At 51.0% G+C, this 26,484-nt stretch overlaps 1 protein-coding gene across 1 annotated transcript in view; it reads left to right on the top strand.

Moving 5' to 3' along the window:
• SND1 (staphylococcal nuclease and tudor domain containing 1) overlaps window positions 1-26,484 on the top strand; it is a 413,670-nt gene that overhangs the window by 325,608 nt on the left and 61,578 nt on the right. The window lies entirely within an intron of this gene.

The raw sequence follows: 26,484 nt of genomic DNA, 5'->3' as shown, positions 1-26,484 counted from the left end.
TAGTTCTGATCCACACCAGTGTTCCAAACATGGCGTCCTCTTGCAGCTTTCTATGAGAGTGGTCCACAGTACTTACTCTGAACCTCATCTAAATTGAGTCCTGGAAATGAGTATAGCGGGCAGTGATCACCATTGGAGAATGTACTTAACTGATTCACTATAAGATTATCATTATAAACACAAGGTCATGAAAATCCTTCAAACAGAGTCCTGCTAAACAGAACCCCCGCCACCTATTGTATTCCATACTGTCTGCCTATCTGCCATAAAATAGTGTTTTTTATGAGCCATCTCCGTGGAAAACAGCTATTGCCAGGCACATTCAGCCTCCTGGTCTACCTGCTATATAGCCATGTAGAGCCTGTGACCCAGAACAAATGGAGAAATGCTGTCAGGAAGGAAGAGACTGCTGAGCTCCTCAGAGGTGAGGGTTGTACTAGGAGAGCTGGGTGCCATTTATTTTAATTAGATGTGTTAGGTGCCCCTGGTAACAACAATTCCTGGTTTCTCTTACCTCTTCAATCACCCTGAATACTCACTGCTTCTTAAACTTTGGTAAGTGTTCTCTTTTAAAAGGGTGGGTAGGGGGAGCTGATATTCTTAATATAATAAGAAAGGGCTGAAGAAAAGCAGCTCGGAATTTTTATTTTTCAGGTGAAATCCTTTATTATGAAGTCTGCCCACTTCCTACGGGAAGACTTATTTGGAAACTAGTTCTGTTTCAGTAATAGCTTCTGACTGGCAGGTCTTATTTATTAATACCTTCCGCACAAAAGATGGCCTCATACAAACTTGCCCCCTCTGTTTTCAGAAGAGCTTCACACCGGCCCCTAAGGCCCATGGAGGCTCGAGTGTGAGCTTTCATGCTGGCAGGTTCAGGGGCCTCCAGGCCTCGTGCCTCCCCATTCTGTGTGTCCTGACCATTCCTAGAGATGCCCACTGCCTGAAGGTTAATCATTTCTCCTTGCAATTACATATTAATAATTCAACTGATATCTTTCTAGAACACAGCTCTTAACATATAGTAGCAGGGCCGCCTGAGCTGCCAGCAAAGAGTAAGCAGATTGTAGATTGCATTTGCTCTCCAGGTGATACAGACATTCTGCTGTTTCCCATGTGACTCCCTCAAGGACACAGCAGTGACTGTTCTGGTCGATGCACCAGCCTTACCCCTGCCGTCTCTGTGTCATTAGCATGGCCACTCCTGTGTCTACTGCCAAGGACCGGACGAGGGCCTCTGTGTTCCAAACCAGGCTGTATTGATGAACTTCCCATTTGCCATTCCACCCGTGACCGTTTCCGGTCAGCTGCACTTAAATGGATTTTGAAAATGAAAGTGACCAGTGGTCTGTTATGAAATGCTGTGGTGCATGAAATAAGATTATGGGCAAGCGTTGGAATTAATAGCAGAGCTACCCTACCCTGGTCTGAACAATGTGTCACATGTTCAGGAAGGGCAAGCTCATCCTTAGCCCCATTTCCAGAACATTTAAGGGCATCTTTCCCTTCCTGGTCACTTAACAAAAACTGTTAGTGACATGTGCAGAGTCAGACTTGGGTTCTCACTGCAACTTCACCACTTACTGTGTGACCACGGCCATGAGCCTGAGCCCCTCTAAATCCAGGGCAACCTCGGTACATGACAGAGTTCACTCTGAATGGTGCCCTGGGAGTGTGCAGTGCCGTGGCCCCTTAAACCTAGATCTCACCTATAACGCGGGTACCTTTTCCATGCATTACTGTGGGAATAATGGGTACATGTCAGGTACCCAGCACTGGAGGCCCAGTAGATGGTAAACGCTCAGTGAGCAACAGCTTGCGTTGTCGTTTTTACTATGAATGAAAGTTCTCCTCGGGGTTTAGCTAAAATCTAGAATCCGAATTTCGGTGTGGACAAACCCCTGTGCCCAGAGTAGGGCGGTAGGTTGGGCATCGGCGTGTGCATTAGGAGTGGCGTTCAGATTAGAATCAACAAAGAACCGTAGTTGGTCCACTCCAAGGCTGTCCCCACCGCCAAGCCGGCTAAGCCAGTGATGGCAAGTACATACGTGCTCCCTCTGTCCATCCTACATCCATTGCAGACAGTGCCACTCAGTCACAGCTCTGCTTTGGCTTCGGGCTCCTAGAAGGCACTGCCAGTGGAATGGATCTGGCACTTGTGTTGATACCTGTTTGCCATCCTCGGTCTGAGTTAAGTATCATCAAGGGCAGTCAGTCTCTTCTACGAAGGAAAAGACAGGGTCTCTGTGCCTCTGCTCCTTGAGGTCCCACACGTTAGCAACACTGCTTTCTAGGCAGTGTAACGTGCAGTGGGAAAGCAGAGGTCAGGAGGTAACGCCCACGAGTCCTCACCTACCTCTGCACGGAGCCTCTTCTAGACCTAACTGGGGACAGATATGACCAACCATCCCCAAGAGAGGGGAGGCCAGGACTCCATAGATATCACATGGATGGCTAAGAAATAGTGGCACGAGTACCTGGGCCATGCACTCGAACCGCCCTCAGGGTATTTGGACACGATCTGCCCATAGCGAGGGCACTCCATGCTGCCTCTGTTTACACAGGACTTCTGACCTTCCTCATTTCCCACTGTCGCTGCAGCTTTACAATGAGGGACCCAGGGGTGAGTTCTCTAGATCCTGGCATCCTTAACCTCTGATGAAAGAGCAGTGCTCTTTTCTGTCCCCACACCGCCTTCCCACGACCACAGCAATCTAAGATTGCCGTAGGTTTATCTTTGATCTGTAGTAAATTGGAGGGTTGGAGGATAGAAGCGCGTCAGGCAGGAGCTCTAAGGAAATATCTAGGTGTTTAGGAGGATTGAAAGGAACAAGAAAAGGACCCCAAGACAAATCCCGCGGGACAGTCACTGCAGCAAAAAACAAAAGCTACCCGTAGAGCCAGGAATGAGAAGTGGGATGGAAACTGCTGCCCCTTTTCTTTCCGGGTCGGCATGTGCCTCCCCCTATCCCTTTCGCTCTCTGGTGCAGTGGATTCTATTTAATGGTTACCAGAAAAGGATCTTGCTGTTCAATGTGTGGCTAGAGGTGGAAGAGCGTGCAAATCAGACCAACAGGTCCCTCCATCCCCTCCCTACCAGAGGCTGCATGTGCCACTTGCTTCACAGGTCTCTACAGTGCTTGCAGTGCTGTGCTGCTGTTACCTCTCTAGTTAAATCTAGAACTACTGAGCCAGGATTTTTATAGCAATGCTGCATGCACCCTTATATGAGGAAATGCAACAAATAGTCCATTACCGCTGATTGGATATGGATTTTTGGCCTGGCCACTTGCCACTTGGTAATTTTAGAATAGGGTCACTTTCGGAATTGGAAGATTCCTTGTGGGAGGGTACTCGTGTTTGCTAAATAGTTGCTTCTTATCTGTGTGCCCTCTCACAGTCGTCTTGCCCACCTCCGGAGGGTAGGACGGACCTGTTTGTCTGTCTGGCAAAGACAGCCGGAGTTCATCCTTCATCAGCTTACAGGGCTGCAGACGTGGCCATTTCCAAACGCCCAGGGTGCACTTAACCACTTCCTCCTTCTAATCTCAGCACTTCCACTTGAAACACATCAGCAGCTTTGTAACTTGTGTTTTATTTTGCGCTACGTTTTGGCCCTTCAGGTATTTGTGGGAGGAGGGCGGGGAGACTGGCGAACTGTATTGTCACTGATTTCAGAACTATAGTTACACCCTGAGTTTCTGTCTCTGGAGAATCATTTAAGCAAGAGTGCCCACAACATCCCAAAGGGCTCTCCCTGTTGTCACACACGCGTCTTTAAGGTTGGATTCTGTTTCATGTTTGATACGTGACTGTCTGCCTTGGTTTCACCATCTGTAAAATGGGAGCGTTGGGCCCTGTTCCGCCTGGAGGATGCCGAAAGGTAATTACTGAGAGTGGTGGAGAGGTTCCTGAGGAGCCCTCCAGTTCTTCCTACGTAGACAGGAAAGGGTCGCCAGGCCCCAGGTGACAAGTAGCCCTACACATGCTGAAGTCCCTGAGTGACCTGCAATGGGTCCTCTGGTCAGTTTATTGTCTCACCTCCATCTGAATAATCAGACCCCTTGATGAAACAGGAGAACTGCTAGCCCTGGATGCTGGGCATTCTTTACCTCATTGTGCTAAACTGGAGTTGATTTCCCCTTTTTCTACCCTGCATCTGTGTTACATTACCTTTTTCTTGACGTGACTCTGGTTCTGATAAGCAGTAGATCCGAAACAGAAGCTGTCCCAGCATACTGAGGGGTCCTCTCAGTCTTCCCATAGCCAACAGGTCGGACTAAGCCCTGAGAATCAGAACTAAATGTGTGTCTTCTTCTTACGGGCTGTTGTGCCCATCTGTCATAACAATGTGCCCTGTTTCCTGATTCTCTGGGTAAGACTAGAGAGTTACAGATCCAGTGTGTCATCTTGCCTGTCTGCATGTGGTCATTGTCCCGGAATTCCAATCAGACCTCTCCCATTTTTGACCCCAGCCTCTGATCGCCGTGGCACGTCCTTCCACCCAGAGAGTTTCAGAGGACAGGCTGGAACCGCAGAAGCCATGATCTTTGTTATTATCAAGAAGAATGCAAGATATTTGCACCTTATCTGCTGCCTGTCTGGCTTTTTTAGGCAGTCGACCCAGGGGTCGCGTTAGAACAGTGAAGCTAGAGGTTGCCCTCCAAGCTTTAGATTCTTGTTTTCCCATCCAGAATTATATAGTCCGCTGTTGAGATAGTCCTGCCAACCACCACTAAAGTGTGGCAACTCCAAAAATTATGAGGCCTCGGGATCCGACATGCAGACGTCTGGCCTTGCACCCAGGGAAGCCGTGTGGCTGCCCATGCCCTGTTGCCCGGACGAGGGGAGCCAGCTCGTGAGTGCAGAGGGAGGCCCTGACGCTGCTGTCCGGGGCCAGCCCTTCAAGGTGTGAGGAAGGGCTCCCCTGGACACATTCATACGTGCACCCGGGCGTGCCTAACACCCAGTGACGGGCAGACTGGCTCCAGGGACACAGCATTCTCACACTGCCCAGGCCGCTTTCATCCATCCCTCCTCCTTCATTCTTTCACCCTCCCCCTTGCATTTCTGTAATTGGTACAGTATCGTTAAAAGGTGTTGCAGAGATCAATAGCAATTCACCTTTTCCCTTATTGATTAAAGTGACAGCAAATAAAAACGGCAGGCAGTACCCATTCATTTATCATGAGCTATCCATTTCCTACCAGGCCAGCAGTGCCCTCGCCCTCTACCCGTACATGGCTGATCTGCAGCTAGGGTTACTCTTGTTGCTAGGCTGCTTTAATAAGAGGGAGAGAACCACTGTGTTTGGCTCCTGTCATCAGAGCTGGGTGGTGAGAAAGGAGACTGCAGGTAATGAGCAAGAAAGTGACTGCAGCCTGTGCTTTGACTGTGGCTTTATCGGAAGGGTTCACCACATGCGCTGTGCTCTCCAGGAGAGACAGCCTGGCATCACTGATGGATGTTGCTGCCTCCCCCCCGCACTTCCCTCCCCCCGTTCTCCTAAAGGGCACAGCCTGCCTTTATTACCTGTTTTTCTACAGAATAGAAATGGAGTGTGGTACGTGAAAAGCCCATGCGCCCTGTGAACTGGCTCTGTTTTTGCTGAAGGTGCAAAGGTTTGTCATTCCCTCCATGAGCCTTCAAGTAGGAGCTTTTGTTCACTGTAGGGAGCGTAGGGTGCCTGGGGGTGAGCATGAGTCAGGGGGTTAAGGACGGGTTCATGTGCTTAGGAGGGGTGGTCTCCACCAGGGGATGAAGAATGGAGATAGTTCTTAGAAGCTTCAAGCACGGGACACGTGTGTGTGTGTGTGTGTGTGTGTGTGTGTGTGTGTGTGTGTACGTGCGCACACGCCCCCTCAGAGGAACCACTCTGATTCTCACTTGGGAAATGTGATGGAGACACCCCACCCCACCCCAAATGACATTTCTGGGGCCGAGCACTAAAGAGCTCATTTGTAAAACTGCACTTCAAGCGCCAGATACTTCCTACTTCCCTCACCTGATGGGACGCCCAAGGGTCTTTGAGTCCCAGTGCTCCTGGAAGGGAATCAGCACTGACTCCTAAGCGGAGCTGGGCTGACCCAGCCTCTTTTCTCTCTGTGGGTCACTGTCTGAGTGTTGCTGGTTCTGTGGCGCACTCACTTGCACAAAAGCAGCTGTGTCCACCATGCCGGGCAAGGCCATGGAGCCCTCCGCGCCCTTCCACGGTGCTGCAGGGTGTCGTCGCAAACACCTGAGCCACTTCCCAGAAACTCCTGTCTGTGTAGTTTGGGCTGAGGAGGCAGCATTTGGAGGGCTACGTGGAAGCTGCCCCTGCTGCATGACCTCTGTGCCCAGCAGAGGGAGCCACTTACCTGAGTGGGCAGTTAATGGTGACTGGTGGAACTAGCGGTTCCCAGAGCTGGCTGTGGCCTCAAGGAGCCTGCAGTCTTGCGTGTTATCCTGAGCACTCAGCCCGGCTCCTCCAGAAGAGCACCACCTTCACTCATGTTTCCTGAGTGCCCAGTGGGTGGAGGTCCCTATTTTGGATGCTCCTCTCCCAGGAGGGGGATTTCGCTAGAAACCCAGTGTCACTACGTCAGGTAGCTCTGCAGTCTGCAGATGCCAGACCTGGAGGAGGCAGCCAGCTCTCTGTGAAGCTGGTTAATTACATGTGAAGCTGCCAGCAGGATGATTGTTCTTTTCCCATGGATCATTAATAAACCATTCTGGCCTGCATCCATGGGGCCGGGAGGTCTCTGACAGTTCCATCACCTTCCTCAGCTTGGTTGGACAGGTCTTCCCCCCTTTCAGTCTAAAGCTTCTAAAGCTGCAGACTGGGGATGAGGGGGGATCTATTTCCACTGAATGCATGAGTTTTTCTCCTAAACTGAAAAGTGGCCCCCTGCTTTCAGATAGTCTCAGGAGCCAGAGCACAAAGCTTGCCATGGGTGGGAAGTGCTAGTGGCTTAGCTCCTAATATTTGCAGCAAACTGCAGACCGGGCCCGATTTGGAGAAGAGGAGCGAGTGCAGCAGATGGCAGATAGTCCTGCCCCACTGGGGCCCAAGACCGGCACTGCCTTCTTCCTTCAGCCAATGCCGCCTTAGCCCTGCTAGGCCTGAGCACAGAACGCATTTCTGATTGTCTAGAAACTTCTTTTTTTAGGAAAGATGGGAGAAGGCAAAGCAAATGTAATGTTGGGAACTCAATCTACTTAGAAACATTTCCCTGTCAAACAACCTAAAATAGAGCTTTTCCTTTGTTGGTTAGAAAATTTTCAGAATAGAAATCTACATTTCTCCATAGAGCATTGAGTGCAGAAATAAAAAGTGGATTATAAATAGAAATAAGCATGACCCATTCAGTTTCCAAGGACCTGAGCATGCAGCCTTCAGAATGTGGAATCAGAGCATTTTATAGTGGTAAGGGCTCCAGACATACAGTCCAATTCAAACAGTTCACAGTAGCTGAGAAAACTGAGGCATGAAGAAGTTAGTACTTGGGCACCTCACAAAGTGAGGGAGCTGAACTCCCCCCAGCACTGGTCTCACCTGTACCCCCCCACACTGTGCCTCCCAGACGACAGCCACCACCACCTGTGCATCCACCTGTCGTCCCAACTAAGTGGAGACTTGGAGGGTGGCATGTAGAAGGGAGGAGGTTTGTGTGACAAAGGAAGTAAACACATGCGTTCTCTAAGTTGTATTATTTTAGTGCGGAAAGGCCAGGAGGCTAAGTCAGAGGAGGAAGTCATCTGTGGCCCTGGCGTTTTGTAAAGAGAGACTTACTTCCCAGACGGGCGCAAAGAGCCCTGCACGCAGGGTGAGAAGGCGGGCCAGAGAGGGAGCAGGGCAGGTGTCTGACACACCTGGAATTGTCCACTGCTTTTCCGGATGTGTGGTCGTAGAAACGCCGCCGTCTTTTTATGCCAAAAACTAAGCTTCAGTAGAGCCCGAAAGAAACAATCAAAAGGTGGGGACTATTTTAAGTGGAAGGGTTTTTTCTTCCTTTTTTCTTCGGGGTGGGAGGCAGCTTTCAATGTTGTTTTGCTTTGTTTTTGTTTTTTTTACTGAGAGAGTGGGGAGAGGTGAAATTTCCTAGCTGGGAGTGCCCTTGAGCTCCTCGGGCAGGACTCCAACTCCAGTGCTGTGTTCTGGTCACATCAGCCAGGGCACAGGGTGGCCCCCGGGCGCCAGCCTCCTGGACTCTTAGACCTCCCTCTGCTCTCACAGGAGACTGCTCAAAAGGCAGGGCCATGTTAACATCGGGGCCTCCCCCCACCACCACCCTGTAGCTAAGGCTGGTTACCCATCTTGTTAGCAGTGATGTCTGTCTGTCTTGTAAGGGGTTGTCAAGTGGGGGAGGAACAAATCACATTTTCCGGCAATTGAATTTTATTAACTCAGATTTTTCTCTTCCTTTTCCAAAGCACAGCTAAATGGAGCTAAACATACACACAGAGCTATACTTAGTCCTGATGCTGTGGTAGAGTAGGGAAGGCACAAACAGGGGTTTATCTGCTACCTCGTAAACACAGGGAGGTGTCAGGGCTCAGTGCTTATAATAAGCACATAGCTGGTGCAATGACGGCTTTGACACGGGGCATCATTTTCTGGGGGTTGCTGTTAATTGTGCTCCTGCCTATGAGCGGCCCCCTGCTAAGGGGCTTGGAACACCACACAGAGTTAAGCTATATTACACATCAGTTAAAACGGCGTAAAATAGAACTGGAATAAAATATGCAAAGGTCAGAGTGGAGGGACAGGGGTTAGGGCCTGCTAACCCTGGAGGCTTCCTGCTGCTGGCTGCCCTAAGCTGCTTTGAGTTCCCAGGCTTACTAGGTCTCTGAAGAGTGAGTAATCATACCCCCTAGCTTCCCCAAATCCACTTCTTCCCCTGAAGGGTCTCAGAAGCTACTCATTGTGGCAAGAAACACGAGAAGACAACCAGACAGAATCTGCTAGTGCCGTCCCCTGGACTTTCTGTGACGAGAGAAACCGTTGTGTGTGCTGTCCGGTGTACTAGCCTCTTGCCACGTGTAGATATTGAGCACTTGAAATATGGCTAGTGCCACTGAGGTGCAGAATCTTGAATGGAGTTTAATGAATTTTAGTTTAAATAACCACGTGTGGTTAGTGGCCGTCATACTGGACAACGCGGGCCTCTGACAGCCCCTGCCCACACTAAGCACTCAGGACTTATTTGATTAGCTCGCACTCTTCCTGAACCAATAATCTGTACCTTCCCCCACACCGCTGAGCATTTATCCTCAGTACTTTTTCTCACCCAATCCTATCATGCTCTTGACTTAAGCTTCCAAATTTGTTTATAAGGGTCACACACAATGCCAAGAAATGAAAACGACCAACGCCTGCGTCAAACAGCACGGCTGTGGCCTTATCCTGGCTGCTCTTCTCCTGACAGCCCTGAGTCAACCCCATGCGAGGTGTTTCCCACTCTCCTGGGCAGAAAAGAAGGGAGCTCGGCTGCAGGTCACAGGTCTGCAATGGCCTCCCTGTTCCCACCGACCATTGAGTTCAGTTGCTGAGTCTGACCCTTGAGTTCCCCAGAACCTGCAGGGATTGCAGAATTCCCCGGTCATCCAGGGAACACTCACCTGGCTGTCTTTGGTCCCTTTGGCACCTGGACTGAAAATGCCTTTTCCCCTAGCTCTTTCAGCACTTGTTGAATGCTTGGCATGAATCCAGCCACTGGGGTGGCCTTGGATAGTGGAACAAAGTGGTATACTTTGCAATCGAAAAATCCCACGTTTAAGTTCTAGCTTCTCCATTGACTAAATCTGTGATGTGGACAAAATCATTTCACCTCCCTGAGGCTTTACTTCCCCCCGTGAAAATGAGTGTGCTAGACTAAATGACCTCAGTGCTCAGAGGACCTAGAAAAGATTTCCAGAGGCCGGAACTGCCACGGAACCCTCTACCTCCACTCTGTTTCCCCCTTCAGATGTCAGGCCTACATTTAAAGCACCCCTTTTCTGAGGCCACCACAGGCCTCACCTGTGTCTAGTGACCACTAAGCCACACTCGGAGGCTATCCAGCACCACAAACACACCCGGAGTCACAGCGGGTGGCCTTAGCTCCTCTGGTTATTTTCATGCTCGTGTGAACCGCAGGGAGTCCAGAACTGTCCCCAGTGACTGAGTCATCCTCAGAGATGGCAGTTTGGCCCATTGCAGAAGAAAGCAGGAGGTTTCATTACTGGATGTGTCCCAGTCATACTGGCTTGCTGGTTGTTCGCCAGCCCCCGCCCCCCAGGAGTCACCAGTCTGATCCAGGGATTGCCCAGCACCCCCCCCCCCACCCCACCCCACCCCGCCCCATGGAGCTGCCAGCCCCGCACGCTCACCAAGGGTCCTGTGGCGTCTGTAACTGGGGAGCTGGAGAGCAGACGCCCTCGTAGAGGTATTTTCAGCTGCAATGATACAGACTCATCTTTTCGCGGGATGTTTTGTTTAGTTATTTTAAATGAAATAAATAAGTAAAATTGAAAACTACGGTCCCAAACCCTACTGCCAACACCCAAGAAGTTTTGGCACACCCCCTTCACCACAGGCCTAATTAATCCTAAGACCAGGTGCTGAGGCGCAGAGTTTGCCAGAATATTAGGCCAGAAAGACAGCGTGTACAGAAGCGAGAAGAGCTAGAAATAGGAATAATGCAGGCTGGCCTGGAGTGAGGTGCTGAGGGCCCGTGAGCGGCCCAAGCAGCAGCTGGGGACAGCTCTGCTTCCCGGCCCCTCGGACCTTTGGGGGTGGGGGGGTCGGGGGGGATACAGTGAGTGGGCCTTGACCCCTAAGGATCAGGCAGCCTTGCATTGGAAAGGGATTCGGTTCTGTGGCTTGCTGACTTCTTCGTGCTTTTGTTTTCCTACTTTTCATCCCATCTGTGACTTGTCACCTTTTCCTTGGCTTTTTTGTTGTGTACCATGTGATCAGGGGCTAGAGGACATTCACAGAGCTTGCCTCAGGCCCCGTAGCAGGATCCTAGCTTGGGCAGGGCAGTGGTTCTCAGCCCTGGCTGCACAATGGAATCCTGGGGGTGGAAAACTTAGGAGACATACTGGGCCTCCCTCCAAACGTTCTGGCTTCCGCAAGTACCAGCTTTTAAGTTCCCCAGTTCTATTAGGTGATCACAAGGAATAATTTTGTTGATTGTGTTAGGTGTGATAATGGCATTGTGGTTATGTAAGAAAATGGCTGTATTTTTTAGAGCTGCATACTGAAGTATGGAAGGGTGAGATGACATCATGTCTGGGATATGCTTTGAAATACTTCAGCAAAGAAAAGGGGGGACAGCTGAAGCAAATATGACCATTGTGACAACTGTCCGACCGGGATGGTCCGTATGTGGGAGTTCATGACTATTCTCTATTTTCAGTCTTTCAAATTTTTCAGATCAAACTTTTTTTTAATAATAAAAATGTTTTCAGAAAAATGTTTAAAGCTCCCCAGGTAATTCTAATGTACAGCTAAGGTTGAGAAGCCGTGGTTTTGAAGACTGAATTTGGATCCCACACCCTAGAAAGTCAGCTCTGATTTTGAACTTTGTATGACCTAAAACGGCCCTTTCAGGATAACGTCATGTGTACGCTGACCTCTTGGGTGGGTGAGATGCAGAACAGACACCACGGCCACATGTGCCCGTGTCAAGAATCTGAACTCCACCATCTTTGACTTCTCCTGAACGACCTCAGTATCCGCCAGCCCTGACGGCTACTGTCCCTTATAGTTTCCCTGCCGTGTCACTGCCAGCACTCCCACACAGCACCCTGAGGTCCTTGCTGGCCACAGCAGGGACACAGGAGGCAGCTGCACTGTGACACATGCCACAGGAGACTCCTGATTCCCTCGGTGCTCCACAATCCCACGTGGGACTTGGCTAAAGCTGGGGAGGGAGGTAGGAGTCTGAAGTTCATACTTCCCTCCCTTCCCAGGAGTCCACGTGCTCGCAGCTCCATGTGCAACTGCGAGGGCTCTTTTGTGTCCTTGGTGTCTGTTAAAACTCCCAAACAGTATTCTGCCCCGGCTGCTCAGCTCACGGGGCAAACAGCAGCTTGCTGCAGCCAGACTAACCAGAGCTTTGGAGCTTGGGCTGGAAGCTTCCATGCTCCACTTACTCACCACAGCCGTGCTCGGGACCTGGTGAGCACCTCTCTGTTCCGGGGCGAGCTGCTGGCTCCTTTGTTCAGGGGGCTTTGCGACTTAAACACTAAGTGAATCTGTGTGTCGCGTGGAGAAGCTGAAGTGGAGGGAAGGCTGCGGGCTACCCACGGTCACCCAGAGCTGGCTTCCATCAGCATTGGCTGACAGCATGGCTGCCCTCCTCCCCATACCAGGAAGCCCCGAGACAGTCCTTCAGCACACGCCAGCTGGAGAGAGGTGCAGAAGTCACCCCTGCACCTCCAGGAGGGCCCGGGGCCCGCGTCTTTCCCCCGGCGCTGAGTCACATCGGTCCTACCACTGTCCAGGGTCTGCATGCAGAACTCACACGGGGGTGTCTTCCTCCCACTGTCATGAGAACAGGCTGCCTGCGAACCACTAAAATTTAGAACTCCCAGACATGGGCTGCTCTTCCCTGCTTCCCGGGACTCTGGATGGGAGAAAGAGGAAGCTTTCCCTGACTCTGTAATGCTCCCTGAGAATGTATCTCCCGTCACCACTCTTAGACTATCCATCGCAGTTGCTTCCCCTGCTGGACTGAGCTCAAGGGCAAGGTCTTCCCTCTCTGTGGGTGCCCCGTGCCTGGCACCGTGCCTGCCGGTCACTGGACTGCCTCTAAATAAGCAGGCATATGAAGTGGACCAAGAAGGGCTGTGGCAGGGACCTTCCCTGGGCTGTGGCAGAAGCGTGGCATTTCCCAAAGCGGTGTCTCGTTCATTTGGGCTTATGAACCTAAACTGTGGTGACCGTGAACCCTGTCTGCACTGGCCACAGAGCAGCCTAGGTCCAGGGGAGTTTTCTGGCTGCTGATAGCAGGAGAGAAACATGCTATTTGGTTCTCTTTCCCCTTTCCTTTGGAATAAATGGTCGTCTCTCTGTGCCTCCATTTCTCCCATTTGATATTCATGGGCCTCCGAGGAGGCTGACATGTCTGTAGAAGGGTTTCCCTTTGTTTTCCCAGGCAGTCAGTTAGTTGATACTTGGTTAGCTCTCTTGGAAGTGACTCCTCCTGAACCTGAGCGAAACCTCTGGGTCACTAGCTCAACTTCAACAAACCCGTCTGCCAGAAATGCTTCTGGAGTTAGTGACAGGATGTCCCGCCTGTCAGCAGCCCATCGAGGACCACTTCGTCTTCTCCTGCTTCCTCTAGACTAGAGCAGAGGCTGTCTGTCACCCTGGGTGTGCCCTGGAGTCACTGGATATATTTTTAAAATATTGAAGTCCGGTTGCCCCACCCCCAAGACTAGAGTCTGAACACTGGTATTTTTTAACAGCTTCCTTGATGCTGATAATACCATATGTACGTGGGACCAAGAACCACGGTTTCAAAGAGCCTTCGCTAGAAAGAGCTATAACAATAGCGCCTTAAACATCCCAGTGCTGTCTCCCTCCCCCTCAAGGAAGGTAGAAGACCAGAGCATGTGTTTGCTTCTTCTGGGCGCCCCTGTGGCCCCTTCCAGGGCCCATTCTGAGACACGTCTCCCAGGCTGTGTGACTGATGGTGCAGTCTGTCCCCACCCACCACACACACACACAGCCCATCTGGGCAGGTGATGGGAAGGGGCATAGGTGTATCTGTGGACAGTGGGTAGATTTTGTCTTGAGGGTATTAGTGAGGAAGAACAATCCAGAACTGTGTTTGCAGTTTAAGAAAAAGATTTTTTTTTTAAATTCCAGCTCAAGGAATGCACGCCTGGGTGCAGCCCACCAGGCCCGCAGCGTCCCATCCCACCCTGCGGGAGCAGAAGAGTCTGCCTCAGCAGGAAGAGGCAAGGCCAGATACCAGTTAAAATCCCAGACAGCTTCCTACTCTCCCTCCAGATCTTGTCAGATATTTCCAGCTTTAAGTCCTTCTTCGTGCTCTGCCTACTTGGCTGGCTGTTCTTGCACTTGAGCGGCTTGTTTGCCTGGACAGGTCCAAGCTGTCTGAGCCGTCAGCAGCTGCACTTCCTCCCTCGCGCCTTCTGTCTGAGCCAACCTTGATTCACAGGAGTGCAGATGGTCGCAGCCTTAGCCAGTGACGCTGCCACTCCCATCCTTCTCCTGCCCTGCTTTCCCGGAGACGAAGGGGCTGGGCCAGGTCAACTGGGGGCTAACATGAAGACCCCTCCTAGCGCATGCTCTGGCATGTTAACCCAGGTGACACGATAAAAATATGGCATCCGAACCACATAGGACGAGGGTACCGTACGCAAGGTCTGAGTTCCTATTGTACAGGAAGAAAACACTTTCCAGTCTTGCATCAGAGCTAATCTGTTTTTGCAAATAGCCTAGATCCACCCACTCTGCTTCCTAAGTGTCACTGGGAGCAAGGGTGAGCTGAGAGAGAATCAGAGGCGAAAGCAGGTGTCAGAAGTCACCTTTCCTTCTTTTCCTTCTCTTTCCTCCCTTTAATGCACATTTGGCAACTTCTCAAAGTACGGCTCCTGAGCTTCTCAGTCCGGTTCATGGTGCTGAAAGGTAGTACCCTGCAGTACACCATTGTAATCAATTCGTTCCCCTTCTCCTCGTCCCTCTCCAAGAAAAATGAAGTGACGGGTAACAAATGTGAGAGGGGTCGTGGGGGACCTTGTACATGAAAAAGATATGCCGCAGCAGCCCTAGAGCTTCGCTCTGCCTTTCCCCATGCCAGCTCCCTGCTGAGCTGCAGGCGAGGCACAGAAATCAGGGTGTCCCGGCTGCAGGCTCTGCCTGAGCAGGACCCACAGCTGACCCTCCGGTGCCCGCCCACAGCAGGGAGGGACACTGTGGCCGTAGTGTGCTCATCCACCTCTGCAGCTTCCGCCCATTCAGGTGGGCCATCTGTCACCCTAAGGGACCCTGAGCTCTTGGAATGCCATTGGTGCAGCCATACCAATACTCAAATTATTCACCCTGAGGCCTAGTTAGCTGTTACACACTAAAGCTTTATTTCAAGACTTTCTTCACTGGAGGAAAGTGTCCTAGTCCTGGGCTGCTTAAACAAGGAGGAATGTATCCCCCAAAGCCAACCCTTTTCATGGGCGAATATCAGAACTGAGGTACGTTATCCATTCTTTCCACAACTTTGGGTGTCTTCAGCATAAGGCTGTTTTTAATCCTTGATGATGATAAACACTTTTATTGGCACCCAAGGACCAGTAACATACTGACTAAAGAAACAGGTCTGCTTCTATCCCTGTAATTTAAAGCAAATCACTTGGTAAATTCTCTCCTGGCTTACTGCGCATGAGGCCAGTGGATGGAATGGAATTAGGGGCCTTATCCCACTCAAACGTCATGGTTCCCTAGAGCCCAGGAGTGGGCTCCACTCTCTCCTGTCCCATTTGGTAAGGAAGGAAGGAGATCTGTTACACAGGCTCGTCCCCAGGAACCTGGTTGTGTCTCTGAAGCCACATGATAAATATCACCAGACGGGTCAATTCCGTGCTCCTCATGACTGGCCCTGCTCTCCCCAGGGCTTCTGTCTAGCATCATACGCTGCTTTCTCTTCCTGCTACCATTGCTGCTTAGCCTCCTAACCACAGGAAACTTACTCTTCTGTACCCATTCTCTTCTCCTGTCTGACCACAATTTAGTGACCTGCCTACTTTTGGTTCTGATCCACAAATTCTAGTCATTTAGGACTGCCAGACTGAGAGCGACCCCCCGGCACCGTCCAGGTTCTGAGTTGGGTCCCAAGGACCCGAACTGATAGTAATTGTCTTAACCCTTGAAGTAACCGTCAGCTTTAGATCCAAAAAGCCAAGCCAGCAAAAACCTGTAGCAGATACCCTACGACCCCAGCCCCAGTTATAAAAGAGAACAGCCGTGGCACTGCTCAGAGCCGTGTCAAGGGGACAGCAGAGCTCCAGGTGACGCTGCCTTCCCCACGCTGCCAGGCTCCTCGGAGCATGAGCGGTTCTGAGGCTTGGAGACTGGGCGCGGGTGGTTCTGCCATAAAGCTGCCTCGCCAGGGACCCACAGAGAGGGCTGCCACAGCTGCCTGCACTGCTCACGGCATCTGTGATGCCAGGATGCCCCGGGCCGCAGGGGGCTGCAGATGTACAATCACTCATCGCCCAGGAAGATGTTTCCTGTTGTCCCAGTACGAGGCTACCTCTCCCACATTCATAATGTTCTAGACGTGAGGGAGGGCTCTTTTCTCTGGGGACAAGTAAGGAAAGACTCCCCAGCTGACTCTCCCTGGGTGTCAGTTCCACATAGAAAAGCCCACCACGGAGCCTGCGCCTCAGCGCCCCACTCCACACACCACAGCTGATGCCACTTCAGCCCCTTTCCCACCAGCAGAGGGAAGACGCCCTTTCTTACAGCTTCAGCAGCAGCGTTACCATGTTTCCCTGAAAATGAGACCCAGCCAGACAATCAGCTCTAATGCGTCTTTTGGAGCACAAATTAATATAAGACCGGGGCTTATATTGTATTATATTATGTTATACCCGATCTTATACTATAGTAAAATAAAACCAGGTCTTATATTAATTTTTGCTCCAAAAGATGCATTAGAGCTGAATGTCCGGCTAGGTCTTATTTTGGGGGAAACAGGATACATGGGGGGCAAAATCTTTACCACCACCACCACCCCACCCCACCCCCGGTATTTTGTAACCTGGAGCAGTGAGGCCTGAACTGCCCGAGTGGGAATGCGTGACCTTGCGGGCTTGGCAGGTATAGCACAGCCAGCATTTGTTCTGGTTGTTGCATCCCACATGTTAAATTGTTCCTATTGCTACTGAACATCCTTGCCTCTGTGTGATGTCAGGTTCTGTGTACACGGTGGCCTTCGTGCAAGGGTGGGGGGGAAAGAAAGCTTCACTCTGGCACCTGAAAATCGTTCTCTCTCCAGCATGGAGTTGCCAGTGGGGAACTGCTGAAGTAGCACTCTAGAGAATCACCAGGGAGACCCCTCCACCTCCTGCCAAGCTAAACAAAACCTGCCCTGCACTGTTCTGAATCACACCTGCCTGCAGCTTCATTCCTCCTTCCTAGCTCCGCACAGGGCACCGCCTTATGGGAAGTCCTGGGTGTCAGCAAGAGGCATTTGAGGAGAAATGAACTGATGGAGGCAGGGTGAGTGCCACTCAGTCATATTTTAAGTAGAAAGGAAAAGGTCATCAGAGCCACATGGGGCCTGGGTTGGATTATTGTTGACTCGGCCGTGCTGCGGCAAAGGGGCCAGCTCACCAGGTCCAGCGCTGGGCACTGCCAGCCCCAGCCAGCTGCTGACAGCCAAGCACAAAGAAACGCATGCTCTGTGTACACAGATGGGTCTGCATGTCAGCATGAGCCCATTTTTAGCCCTTGCCCAGAAAGGGCGGCCCACAACACAGTAATTTAATTAAATTTGCCTCCCTCCGTGGCCCACATATTTGAAGAAGTTTGGGGGGAAAAGAATCTGGCTGAGGAACATTACCCTGCCGCTCTGGCCCTGCCCCAGAGCTGAGCCGCAGTACCATAAAGGGTCTCGCCATTCTGAACACAGCCCAGGGCATCTGTCTGCACTGCAGGCTCTCTGGCCGGGCTGACTGCTGGCACATCTGGCAAGGCAGCCTCTGGAAGCAGTCTGTCTCCATCTCAGGGTAGCCACCAGGGGCAAAACAAGGGGACTCCCCACCCCCTACCCAAGGCCTACTGGCAGCAGCCTCAGCAAAAACTGGTGCCATGATATTCCCTTTCCCCAGTGATTCCACTGTGCAGAAGAGAGAGGGAGAATGAGAAGACCTCACCCCTCAACTGACAACCACAGCCTCAGGAATAGTTCCCACCCCAGTTTCAGTGCTAGCCCACACCCCTGTACTTCTGCCCTGGAAATGATTACTATTTCGGGACCTGGAATTGATTCCCCTCCCCTCCCTTCATGTTTCATATTGCAAGTTCTCGTCACTTTTTGCCCACTCTGCCTGAGCTTAACCCACACCCACCCCCAAAGACCTCCCCCTGCCTCCCCGGCAGCCAGCGTTTGCCTTGCCCTGAGTTCAGTCACTGCTCAGGAGGCCCCTAAGCTTTCACGCTCTGGTATCCAGAGTGTCTTCCCTTTCATCTTGTCACTAACTTCTCGCCTGTCTCTCAGCCTTTCATGTCCTAGGTCAGAGGACCAGGCCTCTTTGGTTAGCTTTCTGCCGCCCCACCAAAAGCACATCCCCCTGGCTGGCTAACCTCTCCTGCGTAGTGACAGCAGCACCTCCGAGAGACAGGGAATTTCTCTGGCACAGCACGTCTCAACACAGCAGAACACAGGCTGTTGCTTAGGAGAGGGAATCATTAGAGTCGGGCCATTATTGGAGGGGACCGGTCTCGAGGGGCGCTAGCAGAAATTACTGCTTCTTAATAGATGGAAACTCATTTGCTTGAACCCCTCTTCCCCCGCCCTCCTCTTTATTTCTCTGCATTCCCTCCCTCCCTTCTCTTCCCAGCTTTGAAGTTGAAAAGAGATAACTCCACCCAATCCAAGATGGCAAATTTCTGCTAAATTAACTTGGTTAAAAGAGATCCTTGGCTGAAAACGGCTTTTTTTTTAGAATGTTTCTATTGGGACTTTGCTTGAAACCATCATGAAGGAGACAGAGTCTAATTAAATGTATGTGACAAAATTATAGCCAGGGCCACTTTGTTTCCCAAGAGAGGATTTGTTGCGACGTTTCCTAGCTTCTTAGACCCCCGTTTCAGAGCAGGCCCCTGAGTCAGCTTGGGCCGTCTGAGCTTTCCCAGTAGCAGGAAGGCAAGGGAGGTGGAAGCAGGGCTTCCGTCTTCTCTGCTTCTCCAGTGGTCCTCTTGACCTTGAATGGACCTCTAACATGATTTACCTTCTGCAAGCCTGTGCAGACCTTACACCTCCTCACTCTTGTAGGGAAGGGGAAGGCGGTGTAAGCAACACAGGCTCCTTTTAATTTATTAGCTGTTTGGATTGCCGTCAGGACTCACATCCTCTGGAACACTTGTGGTTGACGAGTAAGAAAAAGTTGCCCGATTCCTCAGCTCTGGCTGTTTGAATGAAGTCATGAGTGGGCACCGTCAGAGCTTTCAGCGCAAAGTACTGGCGTGAAAGGCCTTCCCCTTCTGTCCCTCTCCTTGGAAGCAAACTGTAAGGGACTACACCACACTGCAAACTCCAGGGGGCACTAATCCTTTGTAGTTTCTGTGAATGCCCCCCCCCCCCACCCCAGTTGTTAGTCATGATGGGGCCTGCTGGTGTTCAGTCAAAGTGCTGGGGTGAGAACCCAGAGCCCAGAAATCACGTGACACTGGCCAAGTCACATCTCCCTGGGCTTCGTTTTCCTTATAAATGAGGGGGTTCAACTGAACTAACTTGGAAATTCCGTTCACTGTCTCCACACCCCTGAAGTCAGAAGCCATAAACCGTCATTCTGTCCTCAGTATCCATTGCCATCCCAAGGTCAACCCGCCTTGAGGACACACCGCAGATGTGAACGTGCCCTCAGCTGAGATGATACCACTGGTCAGAGCAGATGAGGACTTAAAAACAGGAATGTGGAAGAGGGATTGAAAGAAGGGAAAGCTGCCCTGCAGGCACACCGGCTGAAACAAGATCACGGAATAGGCCAGTTACTTATTTTTGTGTTCAAATTTCTCTGTGGCCTCGGGACCTTTCTTCTCACACACGTTATACAACACACCCAGTAACTGCAATGACTTCCCTCACGAGGAAAACAAAATGAAGTGCAAACATGCTTGGGATACTCAGCCTTGCCATATCCCTCCAAGTCCCCTCTTCCCATTTCTAATTTAAAAATTGTCTTTCCTTTCCCTGGTTGCTGCAGCCGTCTCTTCCTTGGCCCTCCCTCCTTTCTCATCCCAGACTTTCCCAACTCACCCCCTTAAAGAGATGAGTTGGAGGAATATTCTGTCGTGTCAGAAGGAAGCCTCTGTCAGTTCACCCAGGCAGACACTAATCGGATCAAGTATCATCCGACTTCCTTTAAGTCCAGAAATTAAGTCTTCTTACAATGGTAATAGATTGTAACTCGTAACCACTGCAGCGGTGGCCGCAGAAACAGCCTGTTACGTACTATCTGAGGCCTCAGCTCCATTGCTGGGCCTATTGTGCGGGCTGCACTGAGCGTTCCTCCAAACCCAGCTGCACCATCCAGGGAACTGCCTCTGCACAAAGCCTCCGGTAACTCTCTCAGTTCACCTGCAGGGTAGAACCTGAGTGGGAGAAGCTGCCTGAATGGTCTTAATGAACCTGGCTGAGTGGGTAGGTAAAGGGAAAAGGCCGGGGCCTTGAAGACTAAGAAGAAGTAGCCCGAGGCCAGGAAACGAACTCTGCTCAGGGAACACTTAGTGTGAAAGCCCTTCTCCGTCATCCTTGCTGGCTCACTGAGCAGGTGAATAAGTCACTCTGGGAAAGCAGGGTTGGGACCTTAAAGGAACTGTTAGAGACTCCAGAGTCAGGACTTGCCTTGGAAGCGGGAACAGCATGAGAACTGTTAGAAGGAAGAGAGAGCCGTCAGTCGTCCATAGCGTGGAAGGCTCTGGTGGGGTATCAGGTCCTATCATGGCAGACCTTTGTTCTCAGATGGGGATGGGAAGGGGGCTGATCTGAGAATTAAGGGCAGTGTGCTTCTGATTAGTGGGGGGATAGGGAGCCGGGTGGGTATTAGGGAACTAGGTGGAGCAAGGACTGTTCCTGTGGTACTTAATAATGAATTTAAACCTCCGCCACTGCGCTCGGGTTGCTCCTGGGTACGCAGTGAATGAGCCTGAAAGGCTGACGGCCACGTGACCCCCGAGCCCCGCACGTGGCCCGGGAGTAGCCTCTCCTCGCAGTGCTTCCTACTGTGGCTTCAGAAGTCTCCTTGATGGGAGACGCTAGAGCCCACAGCGCCCTCCTCTCAAAGGCCGACTTCCTCTGACGAGAGAGCTGCTGCCAGGGATGTCCCCACGGCCCAGGCCTGAGCGCTCTGACTCACTGCCAGAATCCCCATGCACTGAACTCACAGTCGTCATTGTTTTTATGGGAAAACACAGTTTGTGTCACACTCCGTCTCTGGGATAATACCCTTTTGGTGGGTAAACAGTGAGTTGCACCCTCTCCTCTTCCCCCACGACTACGCCTTAACAGAAATGAGGGAGCCGTCATGAGCTCATCGGGGTTGGATGCTGGCTCTGGAGGCCAGGTTGCTCCCCCCAAGGAGTGGACAGCGTCCAGCACAGGGAATGGGACTGTTGTGGGGAGGCGATTTGGCCCAAGTGCTGACAGCAAAGCTGGCATCTTCCAGAGGATAAACCTGTGATCATCCCAAAATCTAATTCTAGCCTCTCGCTAGGAACTCAAAATGCACTCTCTGTCAGGCTTCTTTTGGAGAGTTGATCCCCTTGCTTTTCTTCTGTTCTGTGCCATGAATTTCACACTCACAGTCTCCCCCCATGCAGGGTCCAGCCAGCCTCTGGGTCGCCAGGGCAGAGGAATCTCCGCGGCTCTCCTCCTTCACTGCATTGCAGACCCTTAGCCTGTGCATCTGCCATAGAGCTCCAACTGTGGTGCTTTCTCCCTGCCTTTCTTTTCTCTGAGCCCGCCAATGCTGCTTTAAAGCCCCCACAGGCCTCCTCTCTCTGCTGCCTTCTGCCCCCGGGGGCTTCCACCCTCCCCACCTTGCCCTTGGCAAGGCGCCCCGACAGAGATCCAGGGATAGGTAGAGAAGACCCTAGCAAGCGTAGGCTCCCAGGTAGGTGCATCCTGTCCCAGCCCTCAGCTTCTGCACCACCACATCCATCCTTTCTTATTCACCACAAGGGAAGAGAATATCATAGACCAACACCGCCTTGGGCCAACTACAGAGCTCGATTAGGGAACAGAGCACGGGGCAGGGTCTTCCTGGGAAGAAAAGTACAAGCTGTCTTTCCCACAGTGCCTGGGCTTATAGATGGTACTGTCCTCCTGTCCCTGGCTTCTGGGTAGTCATCCTTCCTCTCTGGGCACGGATGAGGTTCAAGAATAGACATGGTGATGGGGGCAGGGCAGTTGGCCTCTCCCCTTACGTATATCATGACATAAATGCCAACTATATAGCATTAATATGATGTCAGGCGCTGTTCTAAGTGTGACTTACACAGACATAACTGCAATTCTCACAAAAGGCTAAAAAGTAGTGAGGGAGATACTAATATTGTGTCCATTTTACAGATGAAGAAACTGAGTATTTGTTCAAAGTCCCACATCTAATAAGTGATGGCGTTGGGATTCAACCCAGGAAGGCTGACTGCAGCATCTGTACTTCCAAGCTCTATGCTATGTTGCTTTGCAGATATGTATGTTTCACTCATCTGTTCCTGAAGCCTTTATCCCTGGCTCCAAGAAGCAATTTACTTCATTTAAAGCAAAGACTAAAACAACCTTAATCCACTGCCCAAACCATGCTTCCCCCTTAGGGGAAGGGTCCTTTCTCAATGGACGGAGACCAAGAGAGGAGCTTGGAGCCAAAAGCTGCCTTGCAGTTTAGCTGAGGCAAGAGGTAGAAATGGCATGAACAGTGCCTGCATTAGCCAATGGCTTGGAGTGCCGCGTGCAAGCAGAGGAGGTAAAATAGGATGAGTATTTAGATATAAACGTCTCTCTCTCCCCCTCTCCCCACCGCACCTCCAGCTTTAAGCCCCTGCTCTGTGTAGCAGTACACTGTTGGAGCATTACTTGTGGCTCTGGCTCCCTGAGGTAGTAGCTGGCCCGGGCTGAGTGACGTCCCCTCGGCCCTCTTCCTCCCCAGTCTCTTCCCATCTCCACTGAAGGAAGCCAGAGCGCCACCACTGTGGCCGTGGACTCTGGACCTCTTCCCCACCCACCGCAGGGATTGTCTTATGTGACTCTGCTGTGTTGTTCCACTTAGCACCCAGCAAGTTGCTGGCCTCAATACATGTTAAACAGCCATGATGAAGCTAATGTCTCCGGGCCTTGGAAGCTAGCCTGTCTGATCTACCTCCTGAGCAGAGGCTGCAGTGTCACACTGAAGAAAAGGCCCTGGAGCAGGTGATGGCAGTGGCAACACAGCATGTCACAGAAAGAGCTGGGGCTGGGGTGGATACAGGGAGGAGAGGAGTTAAGGAGCCCTCCAAGAGTCTCACTGTTGAGCCAAATAAGCAGAAACCACTCTGCTCTGGAGAACTTGATCTGATCGGTGCTTTAACAGCTCCATCAATCTTCTACTCTGCAAAGCTTCCAAGGCTGGGAGAAGGCCAAGCCCCCTTTCCCACTGCACACCCTGCCTTATCTGTTCACCCTTTCCCCAGCAGTCGTCACCTGCTGTGGGATCCCGCAGTTTCTATCTGCCATTTAACCTAAGAATCAGGGAATCAGGAAGCCGTTTTGTGCAGTTCTTAGAATCTAGCTCCTTAGCACACGTGGCCCTAGGGGCCCCTGTGGTCGGAATGGTGGCCAAGCTTTGGAGAGCAGCAGAGCCAGTTCTAAAGGAGATGGAGCAGCTCTAAGAGGAAGGAAAAGCGAACACAGGTGTCTGTGGGGAGGTACAATTGTCACTGTATATTGCTCAGGAAAGGAGTATGTTCTTGACAGCCAGGAAGTGCCGGAGTGAGAGCACGTTGGGCTTGGGAGTCGAGGTCTGGGTTTCAGCCCCCCTCTTCCACTAACAAGCACTGTGGCCTTCGATGTATCTTTCAGTTTCTCTGGGGCCTGGTTTCCTTGACTGTAAAATGTGAAGGGATTAAACTAGATTTTTCCTGGCCTTCAAAAAACTCTGTCATGAAAATTCTCTAACTCCATATAATCAGCAGCAGTCTTTCCCTCTAACATGTTGCTATAACTACCCCCCTAAAGAGCCACCAACCCATGTTCGTTCTCAGGTAGCAAAACCTTCAGCCCGGCCAGGCTCTAGGATGAGTCACCAACACAGCATTAAAGGCTGCTCTTTCGGTGCCCAAGTCGCTGCTACAAAGGACATAGACCCAAACATACGGCAAAGGAGGTGGCTGCTCTGAAAGCTGAAACGGTGCCCAGTGAGAAAAGGGACTACCTTTGCAGCTCTAAGGACACCTCTATTCAGGAACCATATTCTCAGTCTCCCCCAAATCCTTTGTAGTTCCTTCTGGAAAGCACTCTTCCCTAAGATTCCAAGACCTGAGTTTGCTCAACTCCATGACAAATGCATTTGTTCTCAGGTCTCTTCCCCACAAATGTTTTAGGCCCATTTCTCTACCTCTCCCCTCACACCTTTGTTCAGCCACAGAGCCTGTGTTATTCCAGAGCTACTGCATATCCCTGACTACCCAGAGAGCTGTCAGAAAGGAGGGATGTTAGGAAATCGGCCCCACATCTTCTGCTTCTGAAGCAGCAACTTCCACAGTTGCCTCTGAAGCTGTTCCAAGCAGCCTGAGTCGTGTCTGTGGCACTAGGGAAGGGGGTAATTTCTTGCTTTTTCAAAAACTGGTCTTAGCCAAGTCCCACCCATGACTCTGCCGCAGTTTTCGCTCTGTATTGGGGGTAGGGTGGTAAAGGACAGGCCGAGGGAATGCCTCTTTGGAGCCTAGAAACAGGAGTGGCAGTTTCTAGGTGTGTGCCCATGCATGCATGCTGCCGCAAGCACTGGTACCCAGAGCCGATAGAGATTCACCCAGGAGGATTAAGAATTGGCCCTTTCTTAGCCTTTTCTCAGCCAACTGCTGCAAAGTGCCGCCTGCCTCCCTGTTCAGTGCCAGAGAGATCACACCCACTCAGTCCCGATTCCCTGCATTAGTATAAATACTAGCGCTGAAGAGACGCAGGATCCCAGTTCATGCAGCCTTCCTGGACGTCATTACTCGGTAAGCATCAGGAGACAGACACCCACCACCACAAGACACGTTTGACTGTTTCGCACTCAGAGAACAGAAGCAACACCGCCTGTTTAAGCCAAACAACATTATTGCAGACCTCTGAAATCCAGGCCCCCAGGGTCCTCGGGTAGAGCTGGTGCTGCCTGAGCAGCAGCTTCTGCTGAGATGGCATTTAACTTCTGGCCAGGTCCCAGGAGCTGAAGCTGACCCATTTCCCCTGCTTTTCCAGGGCATAAGGAATTTGGTTCTAACCCCAACAAAGCCAGGGACTAACACACTTAGCTCATGGAAGGTGCACTAGAATTGGGGTGCTTTTATTTAAGCTAAGGAAAAGTTGTTGACAGCTTTAGCATTTTCCCATACTTTAAATAAATTTAACATTGTTTTCTCCTCCCATGTATACCTCTCCCCTCCCTTTCCTTTTTTTTTTTTTTTTTTTAATAGAAATGACTTTGTCAGTGCTCAGAAGAATTTATAGGTTCAGGGTCTTACTCAAGTTAACCCTTTGGGAACATTGAATTAAAAATTGAACAATATTTATTAAAATACAAAAATACACTTTTCTCACATTACAATCAGTGTTCTTTTGTTGGCATTCCCCCCACCCATCCCACCCCCTTTCAAATCTGAACCCTTTATTTCCTTTTAAAGCTAAAATAATAAATGAAAGAAGTTACATGAAATGGACCAGAACAGAGATCTCTGCCTTCCCCACCCACACCCACCCTTTATCTTCCTTCCACCTCCTCCTCCTGAGGGAGGCCTGGGAGAGGGAAGCCTTCCCCCGTTGTGCTACATCCAACAGGACTCCACAGAGAACTAACTCTGTGCCTGTGTATCAGTTCTGTTTTATCTGTGGATTTCACATCTTTTTTATGACCCATCCTGGTGGGGAAAGGCTTCGTTTGCTTTAGATGAGCCTGTGCCCTTGCTCTCTCTCCTTTGCCTTCTCTACTCGTGCCGCCCCACCCATCACCACAACCAGTTGACATCCGCTGTAATAATCCCTAATGAATCAGCATTTAGAACAGTCACCAAATCGCAAGCACGAGAAAAGCTTCCACTCCCCCAAGCTCCCCACGCCCAGCCTCCTCCCTCTCCACCTTAAAACAAACAAAGCCATTTTTTAAAAAATCATAAAATGTCATCATTGTCTACAATCATTTGTCAGGTACCAGGAACAACAGGTGGACATGGCACAATGCTAACGTATGACCTCCTGTGAATACATTCTCTCTGCCCTGCTCTCCCTGCCCACCCCCTCTCTTGCCGCACCCACTTCAGGGGCCTCCTCCTCCTCATGGGAAACCCTGAATAGACACATGCCTTGCACAGTGGGTTAAGCCCAACTGCAGGAATCTGGTGCAGTGTGAAAGCATTTGACTGAGAGCTACGCCAGCTCCCTTCCTTCTCTGCTCCTTCCTGAAGCGCGCTGTCAGGCAGGGCACACGTGTGCCAGTGCACAAACCAAGGAAAGGAGACTTGTGCACATGAACAGACATAAAGACTCAGCCCCTTTAAGGATTCATTTGAATTTTGGTGGTTTCCCAGTTTAAAAT

This window comes from Rhinolophus sinicus, linkage group LG11 (genome assembly GCF_036562045.2).
Source record: "Rhinolophus sinicus isolate RSC01 linkage group LG11, ASM3656204v1, whole genome shotgun sequence".
NCBI lineage: Eukaryota > Metazoa > Chordata > Mammalia > Chiroptera > Rhinolophidae > Rhinolophus > Rhinolophus sinicus.
Note: the sequence above shows the minus strand (reverse complement) of the source record. Positions and strands in the feature narration are given on the sequence as shown.